This window comes from Dreissena polymorpha, chromosome 9 (assembly GCF_020536995.1).
Source record: "Dreissena polymorpha isolate Duluth1 chromosome 9, UMN_Dpol_1.0, whole genome shotgun sequence".
In the NCBI taxonomy this organism is placed as follows: Eukaryota; Metazoa; Mollusca; class Bivalvia; order Myida; family Dreissenidae; genus Dreissena; species Dreissena polymorpha.
The window spans coordinates 59,331,060-59,345,155 of record NC_068363.1 but is presented as its reverse complement, the minus strand read 5'-3'; the positions used below and the strand labels follow the sequence as shown (position 1 = coordinate 59,345,155).

At 34.8% G+C, this 14,096-nt stretch overlaps 1 long non-coding RNA gene across 2 annotated transcripts; it reads right to left on the bottom strand.

Annotated features, from left to right (window-relative positions):
• Positions 1–5,945: 5,945 nt before the first annotated feature.
• LOC127845293 (uncharacterized) lies at positions 5,946–12,706 on the bottom strand. 2 transcript variants are annotated; one of them, XR_008033165.1, is made up of 5 exons: positions 12,524–12,706; positions 8,805–8,867; positions 8,020–8,434; positions 7,564–7,740; positions 5,946–7,148 (listed from the first exon to the last, which is right to left on the bottom strand). It is a non-coding gene; the product is annotated as an uncharacterized LOC127845293 (long non-coding RNA). The 2 variants fall into 2 exon arrangements; XR_008033166.1 differs by lacking the exon at positions 12,524–12,706 and adding an exon at positions 12,097–12,469.
• Positions 12,707–14,096: the final 1,390 nt, after the last annotated feature.

Here is a 14,096-nt window from a genome sequence, read left to right as displayed (position 1 = left end):
AATAAGCAATGTATATTTTTGTTAACGTCTACTAATTGGCAAATAAATAATTCCAATAAGCGGTCGACGAACGACAAGGTATTAAAAAGGACACGTAAGCCCGGTTTCCCGCGTTTGACGTGTTGCCAAAAATAGCATTAAAATATATGGTGTCCTAGTTATGCGTTTAATGAGAGTTGCGAGTATGATGGCGGCATACAACCAGTTCAAACAATAATCAGGGCATATTTTGTGTATGTGGTATTTTATTGATACTATGTGCATTTTATGTTAACTTTTATATTTGATGATATCATGAGAACATATTACTACGTACTAACAAGTGATCAATAGAATACTTTTCGCCAGTAGACTATGGTATCGTCATTTTCTACCGCATCGTTTAATTTAATTTTCTACTGATACATATTACATTGTATCATACATCAGTGTAAAAAAATATATTTTTGAAATAACGAACGAATTACCCAATATGACGATGACTCAAGATTATGATTCACAATATACACACCTGTCAAGTATATAAACACAAGGGTATTTTACAATCGTTTATGTCCGTGACTCACATGGCTATTTTTATAATACTTTACTTTGTATTTAAATCCTCTAAATGCTTACTTAGAACTAGCAAATTTGCATAAAAAACAATACTTATACAGATAATGCTTTTGTAATAAGATCCAGGTCTGCTATTCAAAATAATTTAGTATGCGTAGCATTTACTCTGTGACATTGTTTCGTGTTCTAATTTGAACCATCTTTGTATATAGGCGTGTACTTCGTATTGACTTTTCTCGACTCTTTCTGCAATGCGTAGGTAGAATTTCACAGAAATTAACTATTCCGGTTATTTTTACATAACGCTAGCTAGGATGAATCACCTGATGTTATTTAATTGCTCTCGTCTTAAAGTCCCCGTTCGCGGAATAGATCGATGTTTTGCATATAAATCGTATCGCGAGAAATAAACTTTACATACATTCATTGCAAAATATTATTTTTTTCGAGGTTGACATCGAAAACCTGGTCAAAATCGGTTTTGAATCGATTAAATAATATATAAATGATCATAAATACATGCAATAGGCGAAAATCATTGCAGCGTCGCGAGTTATGCAAATTATATCTATATTTAGCTTACGCTAAATACTATTAGCATATAGAATATAAAAACATAGATTCATCAAAAAACATAGTGTTGCAACGCAGTTTCCGTCTGTAACAGATGTATTTGCATTTGTTCTTACATGCTCTCCGCTAAATTCGCCCGTATCCGCAATTTTGTTTGTTTAGGTTTGAATTAACGTGTCGAATCATGAATATTAGTTAGGTCGTTTTCGTTCTTGACCCCAAAATAAAAATCGCTATATTGTTTGTTTTCAACCGATTTCAACCGGATTTTCAGTGATATCCTCAATAAAAAGAATTTTTCTTACGATTCTGCCCATATATATCTCAGCGAACGGGGACTTAAACTATCTGAAGTCGTAAATATCTCGAATGATATACATACGAACTTGTTGATTGTATACGTATTCAGATAACGATCATGCGTACAACATGCACACGATTAAGGAAGCACCACCTAACTGATGTATATTGGATGATTGTAATACCCTATGACATATTAAACTCAAGTATGTTTTTGTAAAGATAGCTATGATCGGATTGTGAGACAGCACGCTCGACTTCACACACATTTCAACGCAAAACCTCCACCAAACCAACAGTTAATGATTAGAAATTGTTTTCTTATGTAAGTTACATTAAACTTCTCCTTTACCTGACGGCCCAATATTAGTTTTAGTATATTAATCGTACCCGTGGTACATGTAAGTACATTTGTATACTTATAAGTATCCGGGGTACATGTAAGTAGTACCCGAGCCGACAATCACCAATCGAATGTAATTAAGGCGTAAGTAAATCAAATCTAAATTAAATTCTATTTTATTGCTTATTATTTTGAGTGTGAGGTTTAGCGCGCCATTAAAGTGGTTTAAACACTGAATTCGTTGAATCGACCGTTCCCATGAGGTGATCTCAGCTATAACCATGTGTATTTGTTAAACTTTAAGGATGATTTAAAAAAAACGGCTTATAATCGATTACCAAACAATTAGATAATTAAACATAAAGAATTCACTCAACTTGTATAAATGACGTTGTAAATCAGTGGTTTATGTCTCTCCCCAAAGACGTCGTTAAGTCACTATGTGCACAATCTTTTACAAATGAGTCGTGTTCGAGAAAACTGGGCATAATTCATTTGCGTAAAGTGTCGTCCCAGATTAGCCTGTGCAGTCTGCACAGGCTAATCAGGGACGACACTTTCCGCTTTTATGACATTAATCGTTTAGATGAAGTCTCTTCATAGCAAAAATCCAATTTAGGCGGAAAGTGTCGTCCCTGATTAGCCTGTGCGGACTGCACAGGCTAATATGGGACGCCACTTTACGCACATGCATTATGCCCAGTTTTTTCAGAACACGATTCAAATCGTAATACACTTTTTGTTTACCCGTCGTCAGTTGCTTAGCCTGCAGACTGGTTTGATAGCTATTGTTTACAAGCCACAGTTAGTTATGAAAAATAATTGCGATTGTTTTATGAGCGTATGACGCCTGTCTCTCGAAAACTTTTCTGTGATGTAAAAGTCGTTAAAGTCATAAAATGAGTATTTCATTGAATGTAGTGATATGCTCTCGTCAAATATTAAAAAAAGATAATGCAATATTTGTTTCGGGTGTTTTTCCGGAAAATTGGGCGGATAGAATTATTATTGGACAGGTAAAAAGGTGATCGTAGTTCTTTTGCAAACAACAGAGGTATTACATTACTGAGTTGTTATTTAATACTATTTTTAATGTTTTAATAACATCGTTTTGTGAAAAAATACAACCTTATTTCTGATGCACAGTTTGGTTTTTGTTACAGTTTGTCCCCTTCGGATGCCATTTTTTCATAATTGTCTGCTATCCAACATTATCCGCATAAAGTAAACGAATATATGAAGCATGTAATTATCTTCAAAGATGCTTTGATATCAATGATACAATTCTGACATACGTTGTTACGTTTTGCTTTTTATTAATATTATGTATTTGCATGTCAAATAAAGAGTTAAGCAATGTAATAGTCTTTCCGTATTCTTCGATCATTATGTCGGCTTAAGACAAGGCGAGTAGGTCTCCCCTTCGCTAGTGTCTCTGTTTTTAGAGGAGTAAGAAATGTTTTTATCAAATAATTCACATGCTGGTATTTAGCTGTATGCTAATGTCGACGGTTTTACGTTTTGCAGATGATATGGTGATTTTAGGCCCCAAGAATTACAAACACATTTACATAATCTGGCAATTTATTGCAACACATCGAGTTTAGATGTCAGAAGTTCCAAAGCTAGAATTATGGTTTTCAGAAAACGTGGTGCACTTCGTGAGGACGAGCGATGGTTGTATTAATATACTGTATACTGATCTCGAATAAAACGCCTGTCTTGTCTTGACTTGTCTTGGTTTATACGCAGTCAAACATTTGGTGTCGCAGATCGCATGGACCACATTGTTACAAAGATATTCATTTGATCATAAAGTTTATGGTTGTCTGTGTGTGCTTATTGTTTCGATTAAACACAGCAACAATACAATTCTTCTCAATGCAAGAGAAGCCAACAAGGACCAGTCTAGTAGGCACTCAAAACCATTGAGACGGTGTTTCTTGCCAAGGGAGGACGTAAGGTCCGTCTTGGAAGATCATTTTGGATGATTACGGCAAACATTTGTGGTTTGATAATGAAACGAAATCCGTCTTGTCATTATATCATACTTTTTCGGTAGTTTTTCTTCCTTATTAATAGACTTAGTTATGCATGTGTATTTTAGCGTTCATTATGGAAGTCCCGCTGCGTCTTCGCGGATGCATCTATTGGACTATTTACATTTGGCAAAAATGTTATGCAAAGTATACTCTTCCGCGACGCGAACTCTTTCTCGGCGCGGAAGCTGGTTGAGTATGATTTCGTGAATAGTAGTAGCCAGCATACCGATGTTCAAAACATGACTATTTACCTAAGTTGGTCCTTCGAACAACTAAAAACTACATTAATTCTGTTCAAAGTTCACTGAAATACGCTATGAAAAACTTACTTTGATAAAAATCAAATATTAAAATATATAACAGTACGTAACTGTTCAACGACAAACAAAATAACTTTGTATTCTCCTATTGAATAGTGTTAGGGTGTATCAATCAAGGTCATCAATTATAGACAAAGCCGATTCGCTTCATCAACGGAGGCAACTCTTTTTGTACTCGATAACGATAATGAAAAACTCTTATTCATCAAAGTACTCTGTGTGTGCATATGTTTCACGAGATTCGTGAAAACATATCAGTTAGTGAGATATTCCTTTAGCTATATCAACTAACATACGCACAGAAACTGATGAAGTACGTCAGTAAGGTACTTAAATAATCTCTATGCATAAAAGGTCAGCATCATGTTTGCGAGCTACATTTCGTCAACAAACCATACTATACGGTGACGAAATTGGATAACCATTACGATCAACGAATGTTGTATTTTCTCGTCGTAAACTTAACGCAATACGAAGTGCATAACATGCATGTCTAATGTAAATGTTTGATTTTGGTACGATTGAGCTGACTAACTAGACTGAACAATTGTTTTATTTCTTCGCACATAGCTGTATAATATAATTATGGTAAATTATCAGGTTCCGAAATTTACTCCAGTTGTGAATTCAACGTCGTTTTAGAATAACAAAATTCAAAGTAATGTTAAGGAACATCAGTAACGGGCGTTATATAAAACAAAATAAAAATACTTTGTTCAATGTCTGCTTCATACAAACTGAAGATTTTCATATGCACTTGAAGATGATTTAATATGTTTACGTTCATGAATATTGGTGAATCAATCGTGAGAACAAATATGTACAAGAGCAACGCATAACGGGTGCCAACGCTCGGCTGCGGGTGCAGTTTTGAATTAATGAAAGCTTGTCAGAATTATTTTTTTAGAGGTCACAGTGACCTTGACCTTTGACCTAGTGACCCACAAACGGATGTGGCGTGTAGAACTCACCAAGGTGCATCTACATACGAAGTTTCAAAGTTGTAGGTGGAAGCACTTTGATTTTTAGAGACAAATGTCAAGGTTTTAGCACGACGCGGAGGCGGACGGCGGACGGCAGACGGCGGACGACGAACTGGCTATGACAATACCTCGAGTTTTCTCCGAAAACAGCCGAGCTAAAAATTGACAGCAATAAACATGTTTGAGATCAAGCATTTATACAGAGATTGTTTAAAATAAAAGAATAAATGCGAATCAATAGATAGTACAGGCATGTATTAAAAAAAACACCTTTATAGCCAAATTAATAAAGCAACTGATATAACTACGTATATTTAAAAAAAAGTATTTACAGCGACGAACTAGCGATACTTTAATGCATCAAAATGATATCATTTTAGAACAAGAGCATCGCCTTGCGGGTGCATACCGCTCATCTATTTTCTTTTTAAAGGTGAAAGGACTCTCAATTTAAATCACAAAGGAGGGAGAGGTGGAGTGAAGAGGGGTGTAAAGGTGTGGGGGTGTGGACATTTATTACATTATCTTCCAAAAATGCGAAAAAAATGCAAAAAAATAATAATAAAATTCGGGGGGGGGAAGAGGGTATCCTTGGGTGCTATGGCTGGACGGTATTTCAAAAATAAAATAATAAAAATAAATATTTGTGTTTTTTTAACCGTTTCAAAAAAAAAATCGGGGGGGAAGGGGGGGCACGGGAGATGGTTTGGGTGGAGTCTATTGTGGTATGTCAGGTAAGAGTAGTTTTGTCAAAGTATTAATCAAATCTAATCATAAATAAATAAGTTATGGCAATTTTAGCAAAATTTAATAATTTTACCTTGAGAGTCAAGGTCATCTAAAGGTCAAGGTAAAATTCAACTTGCCAGGTACAGTAACCTCTTGATAGCATGAAAGTATTTGAAGTTTGAAAGCAATAGCCTTGATACTTTAGAAGTAAAGTGGATCGAAACACAAAATTTAACCATATATTCAAAGTTACTAAGTCAAAAAAGGGCCATAATTCCGTAAAATGACAACCAGAGTTATGCAACTTGTCCTTTTACTGTCTCCTTATGATAGTTTGCGAGTGTTCCAAGTATGAAAGCAATATCTATGATACTTTAGGGGAAAAGTGGACCAACACACAAAACTTAACCAAATTTTCAATTTTCTAAGTATAAAGGGCCCATAATTCCGTCCAAATGCCAGTCAGAGTTACATAACTTTGCCTGCACAGTCCCCTTATGATAGTTAATAAGTGTTGCAAGTATGAAAGCAATAGCTTTGATACTGTAGGAAAAAAGTGGACCTAAACACAAAACTTAACCAAATTTTCAATTTTCTTAGTATAAAAAGGGCACATAATTCTGTCAAAATGCCAGTCAGAGTTACATAACTTTGCCTGCACAGTCCCCTTATGATAGTTAGTAAGTGTTGCAAGTATGAAAGCAATAGCTTTGATACTTAAGGAATAAAATGGACCTAAACACAAAACTTAACCAAAATTTTCAATTTTCTAAGTATAAAAAGGGCACATAATTCTGTCAAAATGCACGCCAGAGTTATCTAACTTTGCCTGCCCAGTCCCCTCATGATAGTAAGTAAGTGTACCAAGTTTGAATGCCATAGCATTGATACTTTCTGAGAAAAGTGGACCTAAACGCAAAACTTAACCGGACGCCGACGCCAACGCCGACGCCAAGGTGATGACAATAGCTCACATTTTTTTTTCAAAAAATAGATGAGCTAAAAAATGAGCAATCAAGTCGGGACAGATATTGAGCAAAGAAACAAAGTTAATGTCAAATAAAATATAAACTCAAGGTAACAAAGCATAAAAGTATTGTATATCCTCGAAATCTGCACTCAAAAAATGTGAAGCGCGATAACGAATCATGATAGCTTTCCTTTAGATTCAATTAGAATGATTGAAGTTGTAATAAAGCAAAGCAAACAACCATTGTCATCTTTGATATAGACCAAGTTATCCTTGCGGACGAACTCAATTCCGTTTCAATTGATAGGCCTGCAATCGGTTCTACTATATCTGAAATAGAGGAAATAAATAGCGTGGGGTATTTGTTATTTCAAAATAGTGGTTTCGAATAATCGGTTTTCAAAATATTAAGGCTGGAAACAGATTTACTGATATGATTACACTGCCTTATTTTATCAATACTTTTATAAAATGTTCCCTTTCAAAATACATTGAAAATCATTAAAATTACCATGCTAGTTTACTTTTTGAAAGACTTTCCCGTAATGCGATGGGATTTACGAAAAACATTTGTACGGGGCTGCAAACACAGATATGTTTTCCAATACTGATAAGATACGGAATTACACACACGCGCGCACGCGCGCATAATTAGACGAGTAATCTAAGATATCTCAAAATGTACGTCACAACTAGATTAAAACAAAGAACATTCACTACACGTTTTAAAATTGAACACACTAACCGTACGGTTGCTCTTTCAATTGGCAGACAGTGTCATTGAACGGGGTACACTTGGTGACAACTTCATATGCGTCTCCGCACACGGTACAGTCCCTGCAGAGCTCTGTCGTAGACGTGATGTTGGAGAACGTGAAACCAGCTTGGCAAGTGGCACATGTTGTGTCGCTATTGTCGTCCGCTACACCGGAACACGAATTATTATTTGCTGTCAGTGTTAAATGCGGATATAGTATTCAGGTATGCATTAAAGCCGTTTTTTTACAATTTTGTGTTAGTTGTAAATTGTTCAGATGATTTTGACAAACGCTTCCACTTTCTTAACATATGAAATACATATTTTATAGTCCAAATGCGTTAAAAAGTATAACAAATTTACAACGGATTATCAAAATATAAAATAAGTCGATATAAATCTTTATGCCAAATAATTAGCTCAGTATGCCAGAAACATTTTTACCCTGACGTTGGACGCCTGAACCAGGACGACAGGAAGACACATGTCTGCACGTTGATTTCTGATGATGCCGTTTCAACCAATAGCCCTCCTTACACGCACATTTCAAATCAGATATGTTTGTACAGGACACTTGTACAATGTTTCGATCATGGTGTTGTCCTGTACATTCTGTGCGACACGGCGCACACAAATGTGCAATGTTATAGTTGGACGTGTAAGATCCTTCAGGACAGGGTTCACATTTATCTTGCTGCCCGTCCGAGTTGCAGTCACTTACCCAATGGGTACCCGGTGGGCACATTTTGCAATGAAGTCCCGCAAAACTGATATGGTATGTTTGAGCAGTAACAATTTTAAAAATCGCTACACAAATTATGCACAAATCATAGGTCGCCGAAGATTTCGCCATCGTGACCTGAAAAGAGTTAACGTACAAATGATATTGTCATTACAAAGTTCTTTGCTTCAACAAATGAAATTTACACGTGCTCTTTTCGTAGTTGATGTATATGTGAACAATCAGTATAACTTTTATCTTTCCAGATATACTGACGATTCATACCTTACAATACTTTTAAGCAGCTGTTCGGCTATTCGGTATGTCACTGTTCGGCTATTCGGTATGTCACTGTTCGGCTATTCGGTATGTCACTTGTTGAACATAATAATGCACCTACTACACTTCTGTCTCATATGATTAAAAACTTCATATTTTCCGTAAAAGTACAAGATTTTTTTACCATACAGTAGACTTGTAAATAACAATACTACAAGTATGTACATACCATTATGCTTTAGCATGTAGCTGAATTTTAATAGTTTTGTCGTCATAGCCTTCGAACCTGAAACTATGAATAACAATGTTTGTGTGTTTGATATAAATTTGATTTAACTAACCTGAGGCACCGTTTTATAATAAAACAATATTCGCAAATGCACGTGTCAATACGAAAATAAACAATATGCATTCTTCTAAAATAAGGAAAAATGTAGAAACAAACAATTTGAGCAGTTGTTTCCTTTACATAAAGCTTCCTTATGAACTATACTGCTCTTGATGTTGGTATATTAAATCTTATAATAGTCCAAACGCTATACATTCGTTGTAATTAATAATAAATCAGAAGATATCACTGTGTGCTAATTAATTGCTGATATAATCGACATTTTACGTATTTTAGCTTGCTTGTATTGGTTTGTTTTGTTTTAGTTCGTATGGCCGGTATTAAATTCAATCAAAATAAAATATACAACGGTTACGTAATCACTTTTATTTTTTGCATTCTATCCTTATTTTATATAAATACTTGATACAAACATGTTGTTTTGTGTCCTATTATAAAAGTTTCACATTTTAAATGTTAACACGTTACACAGGTTAATTGTAATGCCTTTAATACATGCAAGTATTTAATGTACCAGCGTCGTTTGCGCAAAAACTCGAGGTGCTTCTGTAATTAGCTTTATCACACTGCATGCAAATGTATCCACCCTTTGCTTACATAAACACAACATACCAGTAGATAAACTCACTGCAGAACCAACTCGAATGACTACAGAAGTCCGAATATTATTCTTAAAATATTCCAAATGTATCATAATTCGTAAAAAATCTGGAAAACGTCGTATTCCGATGATTCGTCGCTTCTTCTTAGAAAATATCTTACCTGTATCCATCATAACTTTCGAAAAACCCATTGCATGCATGGTTGCAATTAATGCATTACGAATGAACACTGATATAAAATATTAAAGGATATTAAAGGCTTGTAAATCAGATTGAATGTGAATGAGAAAATGAAATATTTTATTTTGCAAATCGATTTCTAAACGAGATTTTTACATAACTCACTTTTTGGTTTTAAAAGAGATTTTAAACGCGTCTCAAGGAGCTTTTAGTTATTAATATCTCTTAAGTTGCTGTTATGAACATACAGTGTGGTTTAAACGACACATTTTTTAAACCGATGTCCTGTTGGTAATGAGAAAATGGTGAGATCCTTGACATGATGAGTTATGAGTCAATGACTTGAAGAATGCGATAAGAGAAGCTGCCTCTCACAAAAACCACCCAGGTCCAATCACCTGCAATCGTTCGATTTTGCGAAACGTATTTAATGCTAACATACATATTAATTATATATCATTGTTCCCAAATACAGATTTCTGTACAAATGCTTAAACTGTAATGATATTTTACAAATCAGCTTTAAATATGAGTCAGAACAATTGGATTAAACTTAACATGAACAATAATATGAATACAAATAAAAATAATGTGGCAGTGTAGATGCTTAAACACTGGTTTATATATGGAGAGCGATCAATTACCCCCTTTAAAACGATGACTGCAAACAATAGTTTGTCAGTGTGTGTGTGTGTTATATTTGTTTTTATTTTTCGGCGTAGCTGTATTAAGCCAGCTTTTCACCATACCTGACCTTTGTAAGTGTCCAATAAAATTCAAATAAAATTTCCCGCGGCTAGGAACGAATGAATACACTTCATTTATTCCATTGGCTGATTTGAGTATACCAGCAGAACATTGGAAACATATCCGCGTCTTTGTAACACTGTTCTACTGCATGAAACAATGTTATCTCTAATGAAAAGGCTTAATAGATAGAACAGTTTTTCACTCAATACTCGACATCAATACAGTTTGTGCGTGGACCTTTTATTTTCATAGAATTACCAGCGCAAAAGCGTTTATACTTAAAGGCTATGTTCTCATATTGAGTACTTACGTCCATATTCCTGTCAACATGTAAACATGGAAAAGTATAAAGAGCAGTGGAAGCGAGGCTTCACTTTAATGGATTGCAGTTCAACCCGCGAGGTATCGAGTTAATATACAGGTCATCAACGGAGTTCGCGGCCAGTAAAATAATCGTTATATAATAAAGACGCTATCCGTGAACTAGGTAACCTGGAATTTTGTTTAGACCAGAAATATGTTAAATGAAGATATTCAGCAATATAATTATGGTTTGTCAATAATAGATTCTTAATGTGTTTTCAACAATACAATGATAAATATTATTTTTGATTAATTTAGCAATACTTATTCCACCATATTGACTAATGTATTAAGCATGAGCGCGATGATTCTCGATACTGTTAATAATCGAATCAAATGGCAATGTCCGACAAACCACTTAAACAGGTTTGTTCGAAGAACGCGCCTATAAATACGGATACTTCGCGTGTGGCCGGTTGACTCATATGTTTTGATTTCACTTCCATTCTTCTTTTGGTTTTCTGTTTTGTTTCTATAGGTTTATGACCAGCAATATGTAATAATGTAAAATAAGCCGCGAAAACTCCGCGTATCATCCCGTACTGCGTGTGATGCAGCTAAGAACTGCACAGAAAAAAGACATTCGCTATCCTTGATCTCATTCATTGAACTATCAACGCCGTATATCTTTTTTAAAGATAGTTCTTGTTTTAATGAAAACGCCCTTTCGGTCAACGGGGATTTTTCTTTCCTTGCTTTTTTGTGTTTTAAGATCACAGAGGTCGCAATTAAAACAATATCGAATGAAAACCGTCCACAATTTGTTGTTTACTAATGTGACAGTCGAGTATTTTGGTGTACTTATATCATCGTCCCGCATAATACACAGTATAAAACTATAACATACAATTGTTATTACACGTTGGTGGGTATTACGTGTCAAACCCTTTAACACAGGAATAATATAGTTTCTTATGAAAGTCAGGTCCCAAAATATGCTTTAAAAAATCAGTTTCAAAAGAGGGATTAATTAACTTTATGTTGGCAATAAATTAATTTTTAGAGATAAAAGCGTGGTCGAAAAAAATACAATAACAGTGATTTATGTTATATTTAACTGTACACAAGAGAAAATCCTGTTTATTACAAGAGAAAATGACATTCGTACATCCAAAAATCATGAAGATCAATTAATAAAACAAATTTGTGGACGGTTTTTCTTCAATTAATTTTTATTCCGACGTCTGACATATTGAAAAAAAACGAAGGATGGCGAAACATCGAAGAGCCGAACGGGCGTATTCATCTAAACGAAATATAAATATAAAATGGCTTACTGCTTGAAAATGCCACAGCCACTCGGTATTAGCTGTAACCCCCTCCCCCAGCTGCTAGCCCTCTTCCAAAACCGCCTCCCTTGTCCGTTTGTGATACATAATAACAAAAAACTAAAGGTGATTCGAAACAAACAAAATAACTACTTATATGTATAAAAAGCTAAGTTACTTCGACCCTTGACGATTTACAAAGCCTTTGTATCAAGCAAAGCAAAATACGTCTTACTAAAGGATTAGATCGATGCCTCATTGCAAACGTCTACCGTTAAGCGTTCATCAAACGGCAAACTTAAAAAATAGCATTTACTAGAATCGATCTGGCTACCATGAAAATACATTACAAACCTGCATAATTGGGTTTGACAGTCATTTTACACTGTAATTACACAAGTTATACAATTCAAAATTATGCTAAGTTAACACTTACTAATATAAATATCTCTCTATATCCAATATGTTGCGAAAATCAGCTTGAAAACTATTATCCAGAATGTTTTCACTTCCCGTTGCAATCAAAGACAGAAGAGCCCCACTACGGTTATTAACCAATGAGACCACATATTTGTTTACACATATTTTCGCGTCAAATGTGGTGTACCGAAAGTAAAAACCGATTTAGAAAACCTTCGTAAAAGGCTTTAATGAAAAAAAAACCACTTGAATATTGTTAATTATTAGATGCAATAAATATGTTAGAGCTATAGAGCGGATAAACAATAGTATATTGTCTGTTCAAGTACCCGCATTGTATCACTCTCCGGATGTAATATTATACAAACGAAACACTAAATGATGTGTTTTCTTCCGAGTAAGCGTAGTCAGCGGAAATACCGTAATAAAAATAATTACGATGTTGAAATTTCATCCTTCTGAATCAGACTATTAAAGTGTGTATACCCGGTATACGAACGCGTTTTACCAATAAAATAAAAATAATTGAATACAAAATATAATTACATTAAAAAATAATTAAATAAACAGCTTTCGATTTTTGTTACTATTAATACGTTAGTCACGCAGTTTGCTTAACTTACTCTTTCAACTCAAGTGTTGGTTTACGACTGAGAATGTTGAATGTACACACTTGTAAAACAATTATAACTTATAACTTAAACTTGTCATTATAGGGACATGGGGAACCCGCAGTAGCAAATTTAGCAAGTTCATGAAAAAAGGTTACTCCTGGTGCGTAGCAATATGTGCATGGTTTAAATATTACATATTGATTGCCGCGAGCCTCTTAGCAAAACAAAAAGGCATTTGTGTCCACAAACACCGACACACAATTTATATTAGGTAGGTCGGAAGTGAGGAGGGTTATCCTTTTTCCCATGGATAACCATGGTCTAAGATTCAACAAATTAATAGGAATATTTAAAATCAAGCAGAAATAGTGTTATTCTCTATTAAGCATTTGTTAATTAAGCGAATATTATCAAACTTAGCAAACATTATCGCACACTTTATAGTTCGTCTAGTCAATATGGTCGAACGTGTGTCTGCGAACAGACGGATATACGAATGAACGGACCGTTTGTTCTTCAGTACGTACTTGTGGGTATAATAAAACTACTAAGATGGCTAAAATCCATTTAATAATATGAGCCTTGTTTTGAGAAAACTGGGCTTTATGCATGTGCGTAAAGTGTCATCCCGCACAGGCTAATCAGGGACGACACTTTCCGCTTTTATGGTATCTTTAGTTTCATGGAAGTCCCTCCTTACCAATTATCAAGTTTAGGCGGAAAGTGTCGTCCCTGATTAGCCTGTGCGGACTGCATATGCTAATCTGGGACGACACTTTACGCACATGCATTATGCCGAGTTTTCTCAGAACGCGACTCGTATTATCAATGAAAACATTTCAAAGTTGCTTCGTTATTTTAAAAAGTGCATCACAAGCAAGGTACATATCATTGAATAATAGACATGAAATTCGAAAGAACCACATGAAGGTTTTCTTATATGTTTGGCTGTATAAAATACTAATAATGGGAAAC